The sequence below is a fragment of the Lissotriton vulgaris genome, unplaced genomic scaffold (assembly GCF_964263255.1).
Source record: "Lissotriton vulgaris unplaced genomic scaffold, aLisVul1.2 SCAFFOLD_3702, whole genome shotgun sequence".
Classification (NCBI taxonomy): domain Eukaryota; kingdom Metazoa; phylum Chordata; class Amphibia; order Caudata; family Salamandridae; genus Lissotriton; species Lissotriton vulgaris.
Window position 1 is genome coordinate 93808 of NW_028252849.1, and position 25227 is coordinate 119034.

Consider the following 25227-nt stretch of genomic DNA (forward strand, 5'->3'; position numbering starts at 1 on the left):
CAACCATGGGATTCTATCTCGCTTGTTCAGATCCATTACATGGGTGAGGTCGCGCCTGTAATGTGCGAGCTCGCTGGTGGACCAGAGCCTATGCCAGAATCTTATTGGCTTTGACTCCAATTCTACAGCGATAGAAGGTAAGCCCACATCTAATCTTAAGGGCAGCAGAGGTGTACCACGAGGGAGTGCCAGAAGGCGTCTGAGAAAATTATTTTCCACTCTGGCCAGATCAAACCCCGCTTTATACCCCCAGAGCTCGCTGCCATAAGATGCAGCCACTTTAGCTTGAGTTTTGTACAATTCTAGAGCCGGGCTTATGGGTTTAAAGGTTGAGGTGTTCACAACCTTCAAGATAGCACCTGAGAGTTGGCACAGCTTCAACCGTGATTTTACTATTTGGGGGTCCCAGGATAGGTTCTCGTGTAGTGTAACCCCCAAGTATTGGAAGGTTGTAACCCTTTCCAAGCTGGCTTCACCCAAAGTGGGGTTAGGTCTGGTCTTTAGGGATGGATTAAAGATCATGAACTTGGTCTTCTTGGTATTGATCTCTAGACCATGTTGTGTACAGAAGAAACAAAATCCATCTAAGAACCTTTGTATCCCCATCGGAGATTTGGAAAGCAGCAGGGTGTCGTCAGCAAACATGATGGCTGGCACCCTCCTGCCTGCCAAAAAGGGAGCATCGTTGTCTCTAACATTGTCCAGATGGGGTATGACACTGTTAACAAAGAGGCAAAACAGGGTTGGCGCCAAGACGCAACCCTGCCTCACCCCTCTGAGAACAGGAAACCTTGATGACAACACTCCATCCCTCCAACACCTAACCTGCGCGTAGTTATTATCATGGAGCCTGATTATGGCATGCAATATTTGTGTTGGAACACCTAGCTTCTTTAGGACCTCCCATAGTTTCTTGCGTGGGACCATATCAAAGGCTGACCTCAGGTCCACGAACACCATGTATAGCCTCCCCCCCTCAATCCCCACCGTTTTCCAATACAGGAGGGCGAGGCGGAAAATCTGATCCATGGTGGACATGTTTTTCCTGAAGCCAGCCTGGAGTGGACTCAAAATTTCGTTGGCCTCCATCCAATGTAAGTATAAAACGCATTTATGTGGCTTACCTGCTAGGTAATAACTAGTAGGGAAACATTAGTATGGTGGGAGGTAAACAGAAGGGCTTTAGTTCCATATTTAACATGAATTTGTGTTTGTTTCTATGATAGTTCCAAAAGTGGCCTCTGAGGCCTACAACATCTGGTTACTCTGGCTAACTGTGAGCAAGTGCTGGACTGCGCATGCGTGCCCAAAGCCTGCCAGCGAGAGTGAGCTGCCTGTGCTCGGATGGGAAGATCAAGGCTGCTTTGCCCTGAAGTCAGGATGATTGTCAAAGCATGGACGGACAAGTGATCTGAACGTGGGAATATAGTGCAATGTTGTGAGTCAAGGAAGTGACCAGGCCAAAGACTGTCCTAAACAAAATACTGCATTATGGTTTTGCTGATTCACCGTGAATATGATGTTGTAATGCTGAGGAGATGCTCACCCACCCCAAATTGTCCAATCAGAACCCGAGTTGGCGATGTTAGATACTTTTTAGATAGATTAGGTTAGGAAATTAGTGTATAAAAACCCTGATTTTGCTTAGAAGTAGTTGCTTTCCCGATTTCCTCTCAAAGTACTGTTGGATTGCAGATCGATTCCTGCATCTAAGAGACTTTGACTTATTTCTTGTTTCCTTGCAGGACTGAAAGCATAAGATGAGAGTTTTAGTTAGGGATGTTAGGAGAGAATGATTTTGGAACTATCTGTTCTTTGCTAGACTTTTAACTGATCTTTAAACAAATTACTATTTTCTGAGCTCTGAATCATTTTTTTTAAATAAAGTTTAAGATTTTACTGAATAAAGAATTAATTAAAGCCTAAGTGTCAGACATATTAAAGTTTTTCTTTTAACCCCTTCGATGCGGCCGCTTTTTTTCCCGTGTGCGGCCGCCGGCCGAACACGGGCGGGCCTTGACGAACCCCAGCCGTCATCAGCACACGAGCACCGTAGTGCATGACGGCTGGGGTTCGTCACCAGCATGGAAGGGGTTAATAAAATTGGGAAAATGGAATATTAAAAGCTGGTCTTGTGATTTTCCTACACCTAATTTTCTTTCTAGCAGATCCATTGCCACAATGGTGGTGTGTCTGAATAAAATGAATGTTTGATTTAAACCATGGTTAAGCGTATAAAACTGTAGGTGTAACTAGTAACTGATTAAAGAGGTTTAGACACTCCGCCAAATGTTACAGCATTACTCCTTTGCGTTTTCACCAAACCTTGAAACTGAGTTAAGTGAAAAGAGTAAGTGTGCAGTGTTATGGCCCCCACTGACGAATGAATGTGTGTTCAGAGGTTTCAGGGAAATAGTAAGTGTTGAATAAAATGATTTTTGGAGTTCCACAGTTGCACTGCCACCTCGCTGTTGCCAGTACTCTGCTGACACTTCCATAGACTGGACAGGAAATCCGAAGCACTCTTGGTAAGCCTGCTTGAGCCACTCATGACTAATTTTGTACGGGTCTTCTCCAAGGATAGGAGCACCAGTCTTATCTTGATTTTTCATCATAGTAGACTTACGTGTGACCCTTCCTGGCATGCGTCTGTGTTGGGCCACAAAGCCCTCTTGGATTGTGTCACCCTTCCCTGTATTGAGTCAGTCTATTCACGCCCTGGCTGATGAATATCTTCTCTATTTGTTCATTACATTTTTCCCAGCATTATAAATATCCTACCAGTAGTTTGAGAGACTAATCACGCTTGGCTTGCTGCTGTGGATTCAGGATTCTTTTGTGAGGCAAGCGCGCAATCTCAAGAAGAGAGTGAGTTCCACACATTTATTTGTTTTGGGGTCTTTTGACTCTGGACCGTCTGTACCTTGGATTCCAGTTTGGCTTATTCCATGCCAGGTTGACTATCATACACCACTTCATCATGGTACAGCTTGTAAGTCGTTTTATAGGGGTGGTAAGGAGTTGGTACCACTTCTCTAGCTCTACTTAGGCACATCTGATAGTCTGATGGGAGAACTGCTGTCCTTTCTTCCATGTGAAGGGTGCCTCCAGTGGCTGTGGGATTTTCCAAGTAAGGAGGTTTGCTTCTTAACAGATGAGGATCGAAAAGGCTCTTTAAGTAGTGGACTTCTACCTTTTGTTATTTTATCCCCAATTCCACTTTCCCTTTGCCTGCTGCTCCGCAGAGGAAGGGCGTTACAAGCTTCCTGAGTGGTAGAGCTTGGGGGAATTGGGAACTGTACATCGCCCCTGCTGGATTTGTTCCTGAAGGTTAGTGGCTGTGTGCTGGGAACTAATCTGAGATCTGACAACTCTGTACTGTTCATGCACAATACTCTGTACTGTTCCTGCACTGCACTCAACTGTTCCAGAATGCTGATCTGTTCCTGTGCAGCACTCTAAGCTGTTCCTGCACTGCACTGTTTCTGTACAGTACTCAACACTGTTTCAGAAAACTGTACTGTTCCTGCACAGCACTCTATACTGTTCAAGCACTCTGTAGTGTTCCTGCACAACACTATCTACTGTTTCTGCACAGCACTCTGTATACTGTTCATATTCTGTACTCGGTACTGTTCCTGCACTCTGAATTGTTTCTGCACAGCACTCTGTTCTGCTCCTGTGCAGAACTCTGTGCTGTTTCTACACAGCACTCTGTACTGTTCCTGCACTCCGTACTGTTCCCCTGTAGCACTCTGTGTACTGTTTCTTCACAGCACTCTGTACTGTTTCTTCACAGCACTCTGTACTGTTTCTTCACAGCATTCTGTACTGTTCCTGCACAGCACTCCATACTGTTCTAGCATTATGTACTGTTCATGTGCAGCACTCTGTACTGTTCCTGCACAGCACTCTACTGTTCCTGCACATGACTCTGTACTGCTGCTGTATTGCACTTTGCGCTGTACCTGAACAGCACTCTGAATTGTTCCTGTGCAGCACTCTGTACTGTTCCTGTGCAGCACTCTGTGCTGTACCTGCAGTCTGTACTGTCCCTGTGCAGCACTCCGTACTTTTCTTACATAGAACTCGGTTCTGGTGCTCTGTTCTGCTCCTGCACAGCCCTCTACTGTTCCAGCACTATGTACTGTTCCTGTGCAGCACTCTGTGCTATTCCAGCACTGCATTGTATCTGTACAACACTCAATACTGTTTCAGCACACTGTACTGTTCCTGCACCGGAATCTGTTGTTTTTGCTACACAATACTTTGTACTGGTCCAGCACAGCACTCTGAGCTGTTCATGCACAGCACTCTGTACAGTTCCTGCACAGCACTCAGTAGTTTTCCAACACTCTGTACCATTCCTGCACATCACTATTCTACTGTTCAAGCAATCTGTACTGCTCCAACCCAGCACACTGTGGTGTTCCTGCACAACACTCTGTAAGGTTCCTGCGCACCACTCTAGTATTACATCACTCTGTGCTGTTCTTGCACAGTACCCATTCTGTGCAGAACTCAATACTATTTCAGCATTCTGTACTATTCCTGCACGGCACTCAACACTGTTCCAGCATTATGCACTGTTCCTGTGCAACACTGTGTGCTGTTCCTGCACTGTTTCTGAATAGCATTCAATACTGTTCCAGCACTCTGCACTGTTCCTGCACAGCACTCTGTACTGTTTCTGCACTCTGTACTTTTCCTGCACAGCACTCAGAATACTGCTCCTTCAAAGCACTCTGTACTGTTTCTGCACAGCCTTCTATATTGTTACTACACTGCACTCAGTTCTGTTGAAAGATCTCTGTACTTTTTCTGCGCAGGAATCTGTACTGTTCCTACACAACACTTTGTACTGTTCCAGCACAGCACTCCCAACCGTTCATGCACAGCATTGTATAATAGTTCCTACACAGTCCACCATACTGAAAAATACAACCTTAGACAGTGGAACCCTACTCAGTACTAGCACCTGACTTGCTATCCCTATTTCTTATGCATATATTGGGAAGTACACAAGGTAGTGTGTGCACGCAGTTAGCGCACCCACTGTCAAGGTGCAATCCAATACTGGAAATAACAACTTCTAATAAGGACAAAAGGTGCACCACTAAAAGGTAAGTAAACACACATCAAATTATCAGTTCTCTGTTCAGAGTTGTTTCTTCCAAGTCTTCATTTATTCAAAAAGTTTAAAAATGGTCAAGTTGACATGAACAGCCGACGCATTTCGTCCAAATAAAAGGTCTTCTGCAGGGCATCAATGAAGCCCTCCTGTCATACAATGTCAGAGTGTTCGATTTGGATGAGATCAACAGTGGTGGTGAAGAAGTCATTTTGTTTGAACAAAACGCATTGGATGTTCATGTTATCATTTTAGTTTTCTTTTAACTACTGCTGGCAGAGCAGCGGGGCGATGCTCCTCCGCCATAGCAGAGGAGCCGCCACTGATCACATCCCTGGGACTCATGTACGTCAGAGAGAGTGGTTCATTCACAAACTTGCAGCTTTCATGTTGCACTCAATAGCTGGGCGGCCACTCTTTAGATGTTGTATCTTAGACATCAGTATCTTCAGGCAATAAACAACCACTGGTCTAAGTTATTTATTTTTTAATGGATTACCCTTTTAAAATGTTGTTATTAAATGACTACAAATACTGAGTCAGAGTTCCATTAGTTCAAATGAATATTTATTAATTTTGATTAATTTACAGTGTCATGCAAATCTACACATTGTCATTTAAAGTATTTGTGACAGAGAATGCCAGCTCACTACTGGATTTTGTCAACACAAGTGTGGTGGACCACTGTTGATGGAGTCGGTCGGAACCAGTAGAGTCTGGTAAGGACTAACTCACAGAAGCAGCATGAAGGTCACCTAAGAAACAACAGTTCATGGGCAGACCACTGGGAGCCGTTACTGAATGGCCATCCCTGTGGGATGGGAGGAGGCAGCAGATGACGTCATCCCCTGTGGTATGGGAGGGGGAACCAGATCATGTCATGTCGTTTTAGTATTATATCAAAGACAGCTTGCTTCTAAGGCCCTGACCCAACTCAGATGATTCTGGAACCGACCTGGATCAGTAGGAGCTGCTCTGAGAAGACACAGAGGAGACAAGGGCAGTGGCGTTGCTTAAGGGGGCCTGTAGCACTAGAATCAGCTAGTGTCTAAGAATGCAGAGGCATGGTAATTGGCCATGCACATACATATACATGTGTACCGGATGTAATAGGACACACTCGGCTGGCACATGGGCATGTTGATGGTGCAAAAGGTAGTCTCAAACTTTGATGGCAGGTGAACACTTAAAATCATAATTCAGCAGTTGTAGACCTCGAAGGTTGAAAGCGCCTTTTCTTCAGAAATTTCTGGTCGTGCATCCTGATGCACTGTACTCTTTCACAGTTTCACCTGCAGAAGAAAAGATAAGACACAGTCAGAAGTGAACAGCACTGTTGGATACAGGTGTTTCATAATTGAGGTATCTGTTGCCATCCCTCATGTCCCTTTTTGGGGTCCAGATAATTATTATGCAGGATAATCCATAATGCCAGTAGGCGGAGCCTGGGCAGACCCTGGTCCAGCCCTCGGTCCTCTCATCCTGGACATCTGGTTTTCAATGGTTAATAACAACCTCTAAAAGAGGCTCCTGATTCCAACCAGTGAGGTGGTTTTGGGGGTACAAGGGCATCCTTGCGGTAAAGACCTATAGCAGCACCTTCTCCTCTACACCGTCCTGTCTGGTGCCAAGGACAGAAGAAGGGGCGCCTGGAAGAGGGTGATGGAGTCACCAGTGGCACTGAATAGGAGGCAGTCTGACAACATATGTGGGCGAGCAAATGGGGGAGCGGTAAATGAGCAGCCCATGAAAATAACATCATCAAATGGGGTTGCATTTTAAGTCCACTGGGGGGTGCAAAGAAGAGGAAGGAAGAATGGAAAGGTGCAGGGAATCAATGGAGTAGACATGGCAGATGGGGCTTGAATGGGCCCACTGCAGTGCCTCAGAGAATGGAGAAGAACTTGAGGGAGATTGGGATAGCTTGAGACAAGATGGAATGAAGAAAGAGATACGTGAAAACAGGATGAAGGAATAATGGAAAGAGGCAGGGCTTCAATGGATTAGAGAGGGCAGATGTGGCTTGAATGGGGCCATCGCTGTGCCTCTGAGAATGATTCAGAACTTGAGGGAGATGGTGATAGCTTGAGACAAGAAAGAGATAAATGAACACCAGATGTAGGAAGAAGAGGGTAAGTTTGGACAGAAAAAGAGATGAGCAATGATGAGAAGTGGTATGGGGCACAGGCAGAAAACTGCCAGAGGTTTGCAGGGGCTGAAGGATGTAACATTTGAGGGGTCACTCTAATATGCCTGTGTCGTGGTGGCCTCACCTCCACCAGACATGCAATGAACAGGCTGAAAAATCTGCAATTTGTTTCTACTCTGGTCCATGGTGGACGCACTTTAGGGGAAAAGTCAGCAGCACAGGTCTACCATGCTTTAGCAGTATGGATGGCATGCCATCACAAATGCTGGTCCTGGACATGCTCCCCTAAACTCTGGTTAAGTTTCCAGAACCCACATTCAACCCACCTCATGGACGGAGTTTCCCGTTTTCTTTGTTGAGTTCTACATGGCGACTGTGGCAGCCTTGCACAGCAGGAACACTGATGAAGGTGATGCTCAATCTACCACAAAGGAGTAACCAATGGCAGAGCTGCTATTACTATCTTAAACCCTCAGATAAGGAAATATATTTCAGGGGAGGGCGAGCAGAACATCTGCCTTTTTGACAAATGTTGCAATATAAGGGATAACTTACACCCTGCCACAAATTATAGGGAAACTGCAAATCGCCAAGGAGTTCCATACCCATTTAGAGAAAAGAGGCTGAAGGTGGACTTTCTTTATAAGGTTCTGGCACTCCGAGGTGACTCGCAAAATTCTTATCACATACACAAGGGGCTACTTTATTCCATATAATACAAGGGCTCACCATCATCTTTTCCACAAACCATTTACCTTGGTGGATGGCTATTTCTCATGAAAGAGAGTAAAATGGTTGCAAACATGAAGAATAAAAACAGGGCCTCTAGTGCATAATAAAACACATAAAAAAATGATTCGATATTTGTTGCAGATATATACTAGTGCAATACAAGTCAGTTAAAAAAGCTGCAATAGCTTGGAATGTGTAAAAACATGCAGCAAGATTCTAACTTTACTATAATTATCCCGGTAGTGCAGCAAATAAATATGTTCTTTCTGCTTGTCACTATCATCCTCCTTGACCTCTCTGCCCCCTTCGACACAGTCTGCCACCGCATGCCTCCACGACGCAGGGAACCGAGACAAGGTTCTGGAATGGACCAGCTCCTTCCACTCTGGCAGAACCCAGAGCATCCGCCTCCCCCCATTCTGTTCCAAAGCCTCCGAGATCATCTGCGGCGTACTCCAGGGATCCTCCCTCAGCCCGACACTGTTCAGCATTTACATGGCCCCGCTCGCACACGTCACCCTACATCTAGACCTCAATATAATCTCCTACTTCGACGACACTCAAATGATCCTCTCCCTCACCAAGGACCCCATCACCGCCAAAGCCAACCTCCATGACGGAATGAAGGCCATTCCCGACTAGATGAAGATCATCCATCTGAAGCTGAACTTGGACAAGACATACGGCCTCATTCTCGGCTCCAACCTTTCAGCTTAGGATGACTCCTGGTGGCTGATGGCACTGAGGTCATTCCCGAGACCTACCCACTGTGCACACAACCGGGAAATCATTTTTGGCTCAACGCTCTCAATGACCAAGCAAGTTAACACCGCCTCCTCCTCCTGCTTCAACACCCTCTGCATGCTCCGCAAGATCTCCAGATGGATCCCGACAGATACAAGAAAGACAGTGACCTAGGCACTTGTCAGCAGCAAACTTGACTACGGAAACGCCCTCTATGCGGGAGCCCCAACAAAAGCTCATCAAACGACTACAATACTTCCAAAATGCCTCAGCACGACTGATCCTCACAGTACCTTGACATGGTAATATCACCCCCCACTTGAGAAACCTGCACTGGCTCCCCGTCAACAAGAGGATATCCTTTAAGCTCCTCAACCATGAACACAAAGCACTCCACAAGACCAGCCGAGCCTACCTCAACAGACGGCTCTCCTTCTACATCCCCAACCACCAGCTACGCTCTACTGACCTCTTACTCGCCACCGTTCCACGCATTCGAAGAACAACCTCTGGCGGGAAGTCCTTCTCCCACCTTGCTGCCCTAACATGGAACACCCTCCCACTGAGCCTACGACAGACCCAAGACCTACTGACCTTCAGGAGGATACTCAATACCTGGCTGTTCGATCAGTAGTACCCCCCTCTCTCTCCCCAGCGCATTGAGACCCTCGCCGGAATGTAGTGCGCTTTACAAATGATTAATTGACTGATTGAAAAATATAGCAGAATAAAGAACAGCAACATTTCATTTTTATTGCATTAAACAGCTGCGCTGTCACCTGACCTGCCTTTCACCTTGGATGCTGGCTCTGGCAGTGTTAGACTCGGGGGTCTCTGGTTGGCAAAGGTATGCACTTGTGACAAACAGGGACCCTCTCCTCTAGTCAGGGTAAGAGAACTACTCCTTTAGAAATAACAATTGCTCACCCTCTAGGTAGTGTGGCGTGAGCAGACAAGGCTAATCTTCAGGGCGATAGTTAAGCATTTATGATCACATACAGGAAACCCACTGACCCACCACAAACGGACACCAGTCGTAGGATTGTATCAAAAATACGTAAACTTTTGTAAAAATAGATGCAGATTTATCACAAGACCATATAACGTTTAGCGAATGAAGGCCGCCAGATTAAAATAGGCAATTGTTCGTAAGTGTTCTTGGTTAGCAAGGTACGATGAAAGGGAAAACAAACGTTGCGGACCCTGGATCCGATGTGAACTCGGGATAGAGTTCCAATGTACCTTGTGATGAGTGTCCGAGGCGTTTCGTGCGCGGCTACTGGTGAGGGCGGTCCCTGGACGAGGCCAACGGTTCTCCAAAAGATTTATCCGGCTCTGAGCCCCCTCGAGGTGCGAGGTGGGTGAGCGGGACGGTGTGGAGGGTTGTGGCGATCCGGGATCTGATGCAGCTCACGGGGCGAGGCGCCGTTCAGCCTGCCGGGCGTACTACTTCTTAGCACACCACTTCGTACCTGTGGATCTGTGTGGGGCGTCGCGTTCTCGGGCAGACGGGTACAGCACCGTCCCTTCGGTACCACAGTACGGAAGACCTTCTTGAGGTGCGGCACAGCCTTGGTATGCAGGAGGGCAAAGCTAGACATTCGGGTACGTTACGACGTACGGACCGTCCAAGGCTATCAGATGTGCTCTGTGCAGATTCCGGAGAGAGAAAATGAGAGGCGCACAACGTGCTCCATAGCAGGCGATGTGACAGGAGAGCGGGCGGCCCGGCACTGAAGCGGAGAGCGACTCAAGCTTGAGTGGGGCTCTCTGCGACGGGGCGACCAGGCTCCGAGCTGTCACGACCATGGAGGGCGAAGGCACCCAAGTCACAACTCTGGAGAGGGAATAAGGACTAAAGGCCCAACAGCAAACGGGCACAGGCAGAATAGAACCCAAAGGTCCTAGGGTTCCGTTCAGGGGGCAAGCTCGTGATCAAGCCCTTGGAGATAGTTTCAGGCACAAGTCTTCAAAGTCCTTTCTGGTCTTTTCCTCTCCATTCTCAGCAAGGCACCACTGCAGGATTCCTTCTCCTCAGCTTCTCTTGCTCCTTCTAGTCGGGCAGAGGTTCGTTGTGGTCAAAACTGGATCTGATTTCTTAGGAGCAGGGCTCCTACCTTTATACTCGATTTCTTTTGTCTTGGCAGGCCAGGGGGCCTGAGCCTGGATCAACCCGGTTTTGGAGTGCTCTTTTTACAGGACGATGCCGTCTTCTTTCAGGGTGCAGGGCAGGGCAGGCACATCAGACGCTCCACAGGAGGTGGAGCCCGCATTGTGGTGGTGGAGCACAACCCTATTCAGAGTCAAGGACTACTCTGCCCACCCATCCTGGTGTAAGCACTCTATTCACCACCTGGTCAGCCCGACTGTCCCCGGGAATTCCCCAGCCCTTTCACTCACACAAACCCAGACAGCCGGTGCACACCCTGGCAGAGGCGGTCTGAAATAGTTAGGCGAGCAAATGCTAACTTTCTAAAAGTAGCAGTTGCAAACACAGGATATTAAAATAAATCTGGCTTAAGGAAGTATTTTATTATTCTAAGTTCAGCCACCTGCCACCGTGTTCCCTGAGCCGGCCGGGACTATAGCGTGTTATAGTTCCAGCCGCTCAGAGAACAGGCAGCCCTTCAATAGTGAAGAACGAAAAAGGGCGGTAATTCACTACTAGGACATGCCACACACATCAGGGCTTGTCCTACCTTACGCTTACAATGCATCCTGCCTGTGGGCCTACCTTGGGGGTGACTGATATGAAGGTTAGGGAAGGTTTAGGGACTGACAAGTGTGGGCACTGGCATAGTCAGTGTGACTGTACCAGACTGTACGCGTGGTCTGCAATGGCGGACCCAAGACATCTTTTACTAGGCCGCTTCTGTGGGTGGAGCAACCAGCGCTGCAGGCCCACTAGCGGCATTTGTATCCACAAGCCCCGTGCACGTTACTGGGGACTGAGAGTAAACCAAATAAGCCAATCATGGAAATCAATTATGGATACACTTTATATTGGCAGCACTGGCACTGCGGCACGGATCGGCGGTGGCGCAGTGCCCTGAGCATCGAAAACCAGCAAAAACATCTGAGGCATATCAGCAAAAAGTGGAAGGGAGACTCACGCCAAGGTGCCAGGTCTAACAAGCAGCAGGCATTGTGACGTCAGAACTCAACTGTAATACAGATGATTTCTGACATCTTTCCTTTATAATCGACAACTTGGTGTGTCACAAGTTTATGATTATAAATAAATTAGAGACTGGCATTTACAAAGGGATCCCATGTATTATAATATCTCTTATACAACAGGTTCATAAACTTGAAGGAAGGAATGGAAAATCTCGAAACCCAGAGAAATGGGGAAGATCGGTTGTAAACCATTGGCAGAACTAGGCACACATGCATGCTCAGCGCCAGTATACCCTCGCGATTGAGAATATGCTTTACAAATACACATAAAATAACCAGAGAAGAGGTGATCACTGCAAGAGCCAATAGAGAGAAGCAACATGTGACTGAGAACATAATTCTTGGTTTTAAGCCCAGATTTTGACTCCCACATCCCCTCTTTGCTCATGAGTTTAACAAAACAAAGAACCATCCTGAAAAGCATATTCAATTCATAAGTATGTTTATGTATCTAGTGATTGGCTAATGTTGCGATAAAGATGAATACATAAAGAATGGACAAGGATGTAGCTCTTTACATGGCATGTACACTCAATGTATTAAACTGTTGATGCAAGCTGTAGTAAATCACCAAGATTATACTTTCTTCCGAGCAAAGCATTATACTTTACATATTAGAGATTCCTACAGCAACCAAACTTGTGGAACCAAAATATAAATTTGAAAAACACTGCACCCAGATATGCAAACCCTCTCCTAGGACAACTGGAGGCCCAAGTGTTTTTCTGAGATGACTTATGAGCTGAGGGGTTCTTTTGGGGTGAACCAACATGTTCTTGTATATGGATCCTGGGAAGCTGAGAGAGTCCTCTTGGGGCAAAGACAGAACAGGGACATTGTTGCTGAAATGCAGGAGGAGCTTAGGGTTTGTTCCAGGCAGCCCAGAGAGTGTCTGAGAAGTTTAGGATTTCCAGCCTGAGTGCCTGAGGACCAGAGAGCTTGTATATGGCTAGTCATGGGAGAACAGGTCTTGTTTCTGGGATACAAGAGGTGCTTAAGGCTTGTCCCCGATAGCTCAGTGAGTGTCTGAGGCTCTTAGGGTTTCCAGCTGGAGTGCATCAGGGTATGAGAGTTTGTATCAGGTGAGTCTAGGAACAAGACCTAAAATCACTAAACTCGCCATATGCAAGCTCTGAGGTCCTCAGACACTCTGGCTGGAAGCCCTAAGCTCTTCATACACTCTCTGAGCTACCTGGAACAAACCCTAAGCACCTCCTTCATCCCAGAATCAAGACCTGAGATCACTAGACTCACCGGATACAAGCATCTGTTGTTAGCTTCTTTGTTGGGGTGGGTGAACCTTGCAGAGCTTCTCTCTGTGGTGTACTGTGGAATTAACCAACATCTCTGTGAGGTTTTGTGGAGTTCCGCGAGCGGCAGAGGTTTTGTACAACATGCTGCTTGTGCTGATTTTTAGTGCCAGGAGCTTCTCTGTAAATTCAGTGCAATTGATACCACACAGTGCGCCAGAGGGTGCTGCTGCCTTCTGGCCCTCGAGTACTTCATCTACTTCAGTGGCATTCTCAATCTGAGCAGCAACGTTCTCAATGTGAGTGGTAGCAACCTTCTACAACCGTGTAATTGGATAAATATTAGCAGGAGGTGGTCTAGCATTTGATTTTCTCATTTGCGCTCACCAACTTACTGCAGTGGTTGTAGGAGTTTATTCAGAACTCTGCACTCCAAGTGGAGCGGTAAGTAGTCAAAACTCCACAAACTCAGCTAGAGGAGTGGAGATTACCGCCTACAGATTCTTCTTTGTCATTATTTAAATGACTAGGGATGGACGATTATTTTATAGTAGTGGATGTTGCAGTAGCTCTGCAGGCCCCTTCGAAGCATGGATCCCATTGTCAACTTGCATGCTATCCCTCCCTTACAATGGTCCTGAACTTATCATTCATCCCATTCTCGTCACCAAAATGTAGTGGGCTGAAACCACATGTTCAGGAGACATAGTAGGCATAGCCAAGATGTATTTCATGTAGTTTATTAAGTCCTTAAGAAGTATTTACAGTAAGCCCCACCAGGAGCAGGCTAGCTGCTCAGTCCATCTTCCAACTGACAACACTCACAACAGGCACCGAAGCATTCTACATCTGTCAATCACACGAACATTCTACAAGGAACACTCACACTGGCTGAGCAGCTAGGAACAAGGTGAAAGGGAACATTACAGCATAACATGGGAATACTACACTTTTCAATCGCATCTTCCATATTCAGAGTGTTGTGAATTGAAGGATTAATCACACCAGTAGTGGGGAGTCAGCTTTATCCCTAGTGAACCTCCTACTTCTAAGCTTCCCATCTACTACGCTCTCTGATGGGAAGCCATTTCAGGGTGGAACAAGACACACGAGTTGTTTCAAAGTTGATTTCTCAATGGCATGTATTTTTGACATTCAGGAGTAATTGCAAATGCACAACAAAGGCAGCGTAGGGTATTTGAGAATCACAGAACTTCTTAAGATGTAATGTGGGGCCAAAGGGAGTGACCCAGCCCAGCCTCCGTCAGGCAGTCATCAAGCATGCCTTGGATCTTAGCAAGTGCGTTTTAATGGATTGTGGTGTTGGCCCCTTCTCCTGGCCAGAGCAAGAAATGTGAACTATGGGACAGATTGTCCCCCACAAAACGTAAAATGCTGATGTCCCCCCTCTTGTTGCTCTGGAGCAACTCCAATAATAGTAAGAGAATACACACATGGCCCCGGTGAGATTGTGGCCTACCTCTGATGCGGGCAACTCAGGGGGCCCTCTCCAGTCAGTGTCGCCCTTGGGCAGTCCCCCAGCCAGATGACATCTCTTGTGAAAGAGGGTCATCTCATCAGGCCCCCCAGTATCCAACAAGCTGTAGCGGCTGAACTCCCTGCACTTGTCGGTAGAGTGGCCCAGGCAGCTCCTCTCAGTGCAGGCTCCTGATGCTCTCCAGCTCTTCACTGACATAATCCCCTCGGTCTGGCCCTTGCCACTCAGGACTCCGATGTCATTTGGCAAAGGTCTCCGGGGTGCGTGGTATAGATGGAGCTGCTCCCTCGGCTGACGAGCCTCGCTTGTTGTACTATATCCAATCCAAATCGAAATCCTGGTGAACAGCCTGTGAGTTCCTTCGCCTTAATGTAACTTTTGTACAAATGGCAGCTTGAGAAGGTTATTGCCTAAAGTTTTCCAGTGGCCTTTTAAGGTTGCACACAAGCTGGCCTAAAGATAGCCTTTTGCTCTACTGGGGAAGATGTGAACGATTCTCAGGAAAGAACACAAAGGATCTCTCAAGGCAGGAGTTGTGACCTTCTCCTTATTATTATTATTATTATTAATTGTGTTTTGTTAAGCGCAACCTACCCGGAGGCCTCGTAGCGCTATATTGTCTGAGTTAAGGGTGGGCTAAGATAGCCGAGTTAGATGAAGAGGAGAGTTTTCAGATCCTTCCGGAATTTCAGCAGATTAGATTCGCTGCGAAGAGTATCAGGCAAGGAATTCCAAGCCTTGGCGGCATTCCAAGAGAAGGATCGACCACCCCATCTGGCCCGTTTGGTTTTATTTATTGTAGCTAGGAAAGCAGTGCTGGATCTCAAGGATCTATGAGGGAGATAAGGGGTCGCCAAGGAACAAATCATAGATGGGGCGGTCTTCCACATGGCCTTGTGCATAATGCACATAGATTTGAATAGGACTCTGGCCTTAATGGGTAGCCAATGAAGCTTCTTCAAGGCTGCTGTGCCAGATTCTCGCCTGCTCCTGGAAGGAAGGTCAAGCATGGTGAGCTTCTTGGTCTTCTGAGGGATCTCCACGCGGGTCTATTAACATCTGTAAAGTATGTACCCTCTGAAGAATGCACATGGAAGTTTGAAATTAAATAGAGGTGTGCACCAAGGCTGTATCCTGACTCCTTTTCTTTTTGTTTATATTAATCGTTTGGAACAGGTTTTATGTGAGCATGGGTGAGATGTCCTAGAGGTGGGTGGCAGATTGCTCCCTGCTTTTGTAGACACAGATGAGACAGTTTTAATTGCATTCACGGCATAGAGTCTCCAGCACCTTTTAGATCATTTTATTAGTTTTATGGATAGCATAGACCAGGCAACAAACTTAAAAAAGTACCACGTTATTATTGTTGGCTCCTAGACCACTAGATCCTATGGGGTTTCAGCCAGCAGGCACAGCGTGAGTAAAGTACATCATTTTTTCTACCTGGAAATTCTATTAGATTCAGGCTGTAGTTGGTATTCCTTGAGGAAGAGGAACACAATCAATTTAAAGAGAGCTATTTTTAGCCTTCAGGATTTGTAACGGCAGATGGGGACTCCCTGTTATAGCCAAAGGGCATAAAAGCTGAAGAGGCCTGTCTTGGTGAGTGGGTAGCTAAGAACACCTGATCACCACTCACCTCCAAAGTGTAGCCTGGGAGACCGAGTCCTGACTCTCAATCATTGCACCTGAGTCTACTGGACCTGAGAAAGTCATTGGAGTGAAAACATTGCTACCAGTTCAGCTAGAAGGGTAGTTTCGCAGTAACTGGAGACCAGTAGACCATTGGCAACTGTTTTTTGACTGGACTTCAGACAGACTTGCCCCACAGTGTAAATGGACAGATGGGTGGTCCTCAGGAAGACCCCCAATGCATCCTCAGCATCCTCAACATCCTTGAGCATCTTAAGCATCCTGCATCCCTGGCATCAGGACCACTCCATTGATGTCTATGGCAGTTTAACCATAGCTGAAGGTTTTGCCCACTCCACGCTCTGCTTGGAGCATGGAATTAAAAAAAACTCCAACAGGTGTGTGGTAGATTTTTTTATTGCTTGCAGAAATAAGTTTGCAATCAAGAAAATTAGGCACTAGGCCCCCTTACTGCCGCTTGTGTTAAGTCAGCTGGCTCTCGTGCAGTAAAAGCTGTCACTTGATTAGAAAATCCACTCAAGGGTTAGAAAGAAGCAGCACTCTCTGGCGCACCATGTGGCTTTGTTTGCTGTGATTTTACAGCATGGGCAATCTTCCCAGGGCTTAAAATCATTGCATGCATCACAACTTACTGCAGCTCTACTGCTCGCGGAGCTCAAGGGAATTTTGCTGAGTTTTTGGGTGACTATGTGGAACTCCACTAAGGGAAACTCTGTGAGTTACCTCCAGGCCTACCATGGAGCATGGAATTGGACTAGAAACTGCTTTGACGGAAAGTTATCTGATTAGCAGCGGCCACCATAAACATAGGATAGTGGGGTGGATGAAGTAACATGGGAGGCGTTGCATGGAGTTTGGGGGGATTGAATATAAAAAATAATACTTAAATTTGCTGCCGGCAGCTCCAGTTTTGCATCTCCTTGTGCTGCCTCTCCTCTTTTTGTCTGCTGGTCCCATCAGGCCATGGTACAGACTCCCTGTCCAATCCTCGAGCAGTGTATGGATTGGTCTAAGCAGGCAGAAAAAAAATCCTGCTCAGCCCAGGAAATCTGTGGGATTTCTCCAGCTGGCTGCTCAATGCAAATGGCTGGAGAAAACCTAAGTGCGCATGTGTGTTTTGGTCAGCCTGAGACGGCTGACCAAAATAGTTATGTGCACTTAGAGAGTGGCGTGCACTAGCACTCCTCCTTCCCCTCCAATACCTCGGCCCGCTCCTCCCAACAGCGCTGGTTAAGTACTGACAATTGAATATTAAAACGATGCAAGAACATTATTTTAGTTTACATTTGCTAGCTCTGAGCCTGCCAATGGCGCAATGCTCCTACGCCACTGCAGAGGAGTCACCACTGTATCTGATCCTATTGGTCATCTCCATGCCAGAGCTGGTTGCCACAAATGTGCCCATATAGCTGTATTCAGGTTACTTTTCATGACTAAACCTAAATCGCAGGTTGCAGTAGTTTCCAATGATGTGTTGCTTAAGGGAACATATTTGATGTAATGTTTGTTTGGAAAGTCATATTTCCAAGTGTCTTTTTAAGGATGACATTACTACCTTTTTTTATATATTAGAGGTAGATTTTTATTGTGTTGCATTTTCTTCTTTTTCAACTGTTTTGGTACTTCTTAATGCTTCATGCTTATTCCTGTAATAACGCCTGATTGCTCTAAGCCACACCTACCCAGAACTAAGATAAGCTTTTACAAACAAACCGAGGAGTCGTTCCACCAGGGCTCGGTCAGAAAGGCCACTTCTGAGGCAGAGGGGTCGGGCAGATCCTAGCGCTCGATGGCGTGTTTGTGAGCGGAGCGGGTGTTGAGGAGTATGCAGCGGAGGTGATTGGGTCCAGTCCTTGGAGGTTTCGTGGTTCTGTCGCAGGTGAAGCTGCAGGTGCAGCTGGAGAAGGGTCCGTGGGTCCGATTCAGGGTGGCCTGGAAGCAGGTGTGGTTTTGGCCGGCGTTGAGTGTGTGGAGGCTGCTGGTATTGTAGTGGAGTCTGGTGTTGTGGCGTTCGTGGGGTCCAGGGGTTCTGTGCTCGGCACGGTCCAGGTGTGGAGAGGTGCAGACGGCTTTGCCTTAGGCGCACCTTTGGTGCGCCAGCGGCGAGCCCGCTTGGCGCATTCGCTGCACTGTTGCCATTTGAAGGGGAGCTGGGAGGAAGGAGCAGCTGGGAGGCGGGAGGCAGGGGACTGCAAATGGGTGTGGGGGCGGCGCCGCGGGGGCAGCAGTGGCCGGAAATGAGCAGTTGGCATGGGGGGGGGGGCGAGGGAAAGAGCAGCGCCCAGGAAGGGCAGAAACAGACCAAGATGCAGGCACAAGCGCAGGTGGAGCTGCAGCGGTTGGAGCGACCTACCTGGAAGTTCAAAGGTCGCAATCCTCACCGCGCAGCTGCCGCCTTTTGAAGGAAAGTTGGGAGGGAGAAGCAGCTGGGAGGTCGGAGGCAGGGGACTACGAATGGGCGTGGAAGGGGCGGGGCCACAGGGGCAGCAGTGGCAGGAAATGAGCAGTGGGCATGGGTGCAAGGGAAAGAGCAGCACCCAGGAATGGGCAGAAACAGACCAAGATGCGGGCACAAGCACAGGTGGAGCTGCAGTGGGGGGGAGCGATCTACCTGGAAGGTCAAGGGTCGCATTATTGTTTTCAAAATATAAGATAACATCAGGAGTCAGATAGTATAAAAACTCACAGAAACCATATGTGAGAGAGGGATTTTGCTCCAGCGATATTAGGCCAGACGTCACTCCTGATTGATCTGTCTTAGGTGCAAGGCGCTGAATGGTAGACTAGAAAGCACTTATGCTGCCCTCCTGTTGATCTCTGCACCCGACGGCAGGCACCTTGAGGTACCTGAAACAGGGTACAGGGATGAACTAAACCCCTACTCTTTACAAGAGAGCATGCATGCTCCCATTGTAAAGTATAGACTTTTTTTTGCATCTTACTTGCTGGGAGGGAACTGATGACAGGAGATCATTCACTTCCAGTTCCCAACCAATGTCGGACAGACTCCTCTCTGTCTGACATTGGAATCGGTCCCTAAGCATTATCTCTTGAAGGAAAATTCTCACACCCATTTTGAATACGAGGGGGCATATTCGTGCAAAGAAATAGCGCTAATCATAGAATTACTCTTATCACCAGTAATTGATTATGTATTATTTTCTGCATGATTACTCTACATTGAAATACACGAGTTGGGCCCATCCCTACTTATTTTGCAATGTTCAACCAGTATTTATGAGAACAAAAAACCTAGCTGGCTTTATCCAGACTCCCAGAAGGAATATATTCTTCTGGAAAACCAGCTACTATCCATAATTGTGTGAATTGGAGAAGCATTTCAATTGTACAAAATGCTACTTAGTTTGGACATTTAGTGGCTTTGAGAAACTCAAAATTGCAAGAAAACGGTATAAGTCACCTGGCAAGGCCGCTTTTCCAGAGATGAAGCTACATGCCTTCTCCTGCCCAGTGCACAGAATCTCCTTTTCGGTTGTGCAGGCATCTGCGGAATGGTAATTGAAGCACTCTCTACATTTATATCCATTGGGGCGTTCATCGACAGTGGGTGCTAAAACAACAGAGTGGAACAAATGAGAAGACGAGCACTGTGCAGTTTATACCTCTTAAAAATCTATAAAGTCAATCAATCAGCTAAATTTAATTTGTAAAGTGCATCACTATAACCATTTGTACAATTTGGGCTCTGTGTGTCTGTCAAAGAGCCAGGTATTGGGTCTCATTCGGAAGTCTGCCAGTAAGGGGGCTGTATGGAGCTGGGTGAAGGGGAGGCTGTTACAAGTCTTGGCAACAGTGTAGAAGAAGCAGTCAACTCTGCGGCTGCGATGGATGCGGGAGCCATGAATGTGTATGCAGAGAGGAGCGCAGGTGTCTATCGGTTTGGTGGAAGTTCAGTCAATGGTTGAGGTGGGCCGGTCCTAGGTCATGGAGGGCATTGTAGGTGTGTGTGAGGATATTGAAATGGTCTTTTTTATAGATGGGGGCCTGTGAAGGTCTCTCAGGTTGGAGAAGATACAAGTTCACTTGGGGGGGTTCTGGATGAGTCTGACTGCAACATTCTGTATGGTCTGGAGTCTTGTGAGGGGCTGGGTGGAGATGCGTGCGTAGAGGGCATAGCTGTAGTCGAGGTGGCTGGTGACGAGGGTCAGAGTGATGAGCTTTCTGATTTTGGTTGGGATTCATCTGAGGATTCTGTGGAGCAAGCGTAGTGTGTGGCAGCAGGAGGAGATGACTGCATTGGCTTGTCTTTTGATGATCAGTTGGCTGTCGTGGATGATGTTGAGGCTGCATGCATGGTCGGTCAGTGTGGGCATGGGTCCGAGTTCTGAATGCCATCAGCTGTAGACCCATGTGGAGGTATTCTTCCTCAAAATCATTCCTTCAGTTTTGTCAGAGTTTAGTTGGAGGCAGTTGTCTCTCATCCATGTGTTTACATTGATCTTGATGTTGTAGTAATTGGTTTTGGCTTTGGAGGAGTCCTCAGTGAGTGAGACACTCAATTGAATGTTGTCTGCGTATGAGATTATGTTGAGTCCATGAGGGGTCATGTAGATGTTGAACAGGGTGGGGCAGTGGGATGATCCTTGCAGTATGACACAAATAATGTCTTTTGGTGTGGAGATGAAGGAGAGCAGTCAGATGCTCTGTGTAGGTTCTGTAAGGAAGATGGGGATCCACTGGAGGGAGTCTTGCTGTATGCCTATGTTGTGGAGTCTGTTGATGAGAGTGTTGTGGGAGACTGTTTTGAATGCCACGAAGAGGCTGATTAGATTCAGGTCCACAGGTTCTCCATGGTCGAGGAGTGTTCTGACGTCATTTGTGGAAGCATTCCAATTGGTCTCAGTGCTGTGGTTGGCATGGAATCTTGATAAAATGGCATTCAGTTGGTAGATTAGTCCAGGATATTTGTGAACTGCTGGTTGATGACTGGTTAATGGCTTCTTGAGACCTTTGGGTGGGTAAGGGCACAGGGAGATCGGACAATAATGTTTGATGTTGTTGAGGTCAGCGGAGGCTTTCTTTAGGAGGGGTCTGACATCTGCGTGTTTCCATCTATTCAGATAGGTTTGCTGTGGGGGTGAAGGTATTTAGTATGCTGGTGAGTTGTGTGCTGATTAGGTTCAGTGCAAGGTTGTAGAGGTGGTGGGGGCAGTGGTCAGTGGGAGCTCTGGAGTGAATGGTAGGCATATTGGCTGTGATGGTAAGGGCATGTGGTGATGGTTTGGCTGGTGTTCACTGGTGAATTGAGGTCATTGGGTTGAGTATGGTCAGTTGAATGTTCAAAATATTGTAGATGTTGTTGACCTTGCTTTGGGAGCAGTCCGCGAGGATGTTGCAGAGTTTTTGGGAGGGGAGGAAGGTGTTCTCTATGGCTATTTTGAACAGTTTCTTTGTGTGGTTGGCAGCGGAGTTGATGTAGGTTGTGATGGCTGTTGTCTTGGCTTCTTTGATATGCTGGTGATAGTTGCTGAGTACTGTTTTGTGAGCTACTCTGTCAACAAGGCTCTTGGTGCCACGCCATCATTTCTCCAATTGATGGCAGTTGCGCTTTGTGGTCCTGCGTTCTGGTGTGTACCAGCTTGCATTATTTGGAGCTCTTGTTGGGTTTTGTAGGATTCACTGAACATAGTGTCGATGTCTGCAGTGTTATGGTAGCCAGAGTCTCAGCCTGTATGCACCCTGTATATTTGCAGGGTTATGGTGCTCGCAGTCACAGCCGGTACATACCCTGTATGTCACCAGCGTTATGGCACTCAGATTTTTATACTGTGCGTACCTTGAATCTCTGCAATATTATAGTAGTATGAGTCTCAGCCTCTACATACCCTGTGTGTCCACAGTATTATAGTATTCAGAGTCTCAGTTTGTACATAGCTTGTGTGTCCACAGCTTTATGGTAGTCAGAGTCTCAGCCTGTATGTACCCTGTATATCTGCAGTGTTATGGTTGTCGGAATCTCAGCCTGTATGTACCATGTATGTCTGCAGCGCAATGGCAGTCGGAGTCTTAGCCTGTACGTACCGTATTTATATCCAACATTACTTTAGTCAGAGTTGTACTATGGTCTACTGATTCAAACCATTCAGCGTCTCAGCCTGTACATACCCTGTATATCCACAGTGTTATGTTAGTTGGAGTCTCGTCCTGTACATACCATGATGTATGCAGCATTATGGTAGGTAGAGTCTCCGACTGCAGGTACCCTGTGTGTCTGCAGCATTATGATAATCAGAGTCTCAGCCTGTATGTACCCTGTATATCTGCAGTGTTATGGCAGTCAGAGTCTCAGCCTGTACGTACCCTGTATATATGCAGCGCTATGGTAGTCGGAGTCTCAGTTTGTACGTACCCTGTATATTTGCAATGTTATAGTAATCCGAGCCTCAGCCTGTACATACCCTGTATGTCTGCAGCATATTGATAATCGGAGTCTCAGCCTGTACGTACCCTGTATATCTGCAGTATTATTGTAGTCGAAGCCTCAGCCTGTACGTACCCTGTATAGCTCCACCGTTGCAGTAGTCAGAGTCGCAGCATGTTCTACTTATCCGAACCACAGTCATGGATGCCCTGAAGGAGAGGGTTTTACCACAGGCAGTTCTGCTGGAGGGAGTACCACAATCCTTAAATGCAGTTAGAGTGTTCTTACTTCCTGTTAGAAAACATATATTTTTCAATTAGCAAAAAGATTTAATCTGCCAGATGCGATCTGGACATGCATGGCTGATCTGATGTTACCAGTATTTTAGAATTTCATGCAGGTTTCTTATATGCATATTTTCAAACACTGATGCACATTATTAATATTTTCAATTGATCTAATTTTTAGGGTAAAACATTTGTTTATTCTCTCTGAATGTTATTTGAACATGGGGAGTCTCTCTTTGGCCTGAGGATCTTAAACCAGTGGCTTCAAGAGGTCCTTGGAGAGTTCCTTGAGCTGCCCTTCCTCACTCTGAGAACAGTCCAAGGCTCGTTCTAGAAGGTTTCATGGGTCGGAAACTCAAAACTCAATAATTCTCAGAATAAAACTCAATACATATTTATCTACTCATTGTTTTTATGTTTAAAGTTATTTTTTCTAAAGCATTTTAAGGCACACAAACGTAATGCTACACATAGAATCAAAATGAATCAATCATTCAATCAGTCAGCATTTATTAAGCGCAACACTGTTACCCCGGGAGTATCTGGGCTCTGTGTCTCAGTCGAAGAGCCAGGTTCTGGAGTCTTTTTCGGAGGTCTGTCAGCAAAGGGGAGCGTACGGAGCTGGAGGGGAATGTTGTTCCAGGTCTTGGCTGTGATGTAGGGGAAGAAACAGCGATCACTGTGGATGTGGGAGATGGAGAGGTTGTGTGACTGTGAGGGTGATTGAAGAGAAGCGTAGGTGTCTGGTGGGTTGCTGCACGTTTAATTGATGGCTGGTCCAAGGTCATGGAGGGCTTTATAGGTGTGCATGTTGATCTTAAACTAGTATATTTCCTAGGTGGGGAGCCAGTGGAGGTCTCTCAAGTGGGGGACAATGTGGGCTAATTTGGGGAGGTCCTGGATAAGTCTGGTCACTGTGGCCTTTATGGTCTGACGTTGTCTGAGGAGTTTGATAGAGTTGCCAGTGTAGAGGGCATTGCCGTAGCCGGTATGGCTGGTGACAAGGCATGAGTGCCAGTCTTTTTGGTGTTGGTTGGGTTCCATTTGAAGCTTTTGCAGAGCATGCTAAGAGCGTGGTAGCAGGAGGAGCACACTGCACTAACTTGTCATTTCATAATCAGTTGGCTGTTGTGGATGATGCAGAGGTTGCATGCGTAGTCATCGGTGTGGGTTCAATTTCTGCACTCCACAGGCTGTGGTCCATGTAGAAGTGTCCTTCCCGAAGATCAGAACATCAGTTTTGTCAGAGTTAAGTTGGAGGCACTTGGCTCTCATCCATTAGGCTTGTTGGTCTTGGTGTTTTGGTATTGATGGCATCCTCGGTGGGGGAGAGGATCAGCTGAGTGTTGTCTGCGCAGGAGATTAGGTTGAGTCCGTGGGATCTGACGAGATCGGCGAGGTGGTCCTATAGATGTTGAACAGGGTGGGGCTGTGGGACGATCCTTGTGGTATGCCACATATGATGTCTTTGAGTGCAGAGGTGAAGGGAGGCAGTCAGATACTCAGTGTGCGACCTGGAAGGAGGAATGTGATCCACTTGAGGGAATCTTGGTGTATGCCTATGTTTTGGAATTTGTCTTTGATGATGCTGGGATAGACTATGTCGAATGCAGCGAAGAGGTCAACGAAGATCAGGTCCACCATTGCTCTACCGCTGAGGAATGTTCTGCTGTCATCTGAGGCAGCAATCAGTTCATTCTTATTGCTGTGGTTATCACAATATCCTGATTTGGAGGCATCTAGTAAGTGGTTTTGTTCCAGGAATTTGGTGAGATGCTGGTTGATGGCTTTCTCAGAAACTTTGGCCAGGAAGGGAAGCAGGGAGATCGGAAGATCAATTTTGAGATCGTTGGGGTCACTGGAGGCTTTCCTTCAGAGGGATTTGATGTCTTCATGCTTCCATCTGACCAGGGAGCTTGCTGTGGAGATGGATTTGTTGAGGATGCTGGTGAGTTTTGTGCTGATTGGGTTCGTTGTGAGGTTGTGGAGGTGGTTGGTGGTCATCCCAGAGTGGATGGAAAAACATGATGGTGGAAGTCGTCAGTACGGTGAGCGGTGACAGGTTGGTGATGGTTTGGCTGGTCTTGGCTGGTTGGATGAGCTCATCTGGGTTGATGATGGCGGGTTGGATGTTGAAATTATTGAAAATTTTGGTGATCTTGCTATGGAAGTAGTATGAGAGGGTGTCAGAGAGTTCTTGGGAAGGGTGGATGGCGTTTTC

The 25227-nt window shown here is 46.9% G+C and overlaps 1 pseudogene; it reads right to left on the reverse strand.

Moving 5' to 3' along the window:
- Positions 1 to 6256: 6256 nt before the first annotated feature.
- The window catches only part of LOC147661237 (phospholipase A2 inhibitor NAI-like), a 50132-nt pseudogene continuing 31161 nt past the window's right edge, over positions 6257 to 25227 (reverse strand).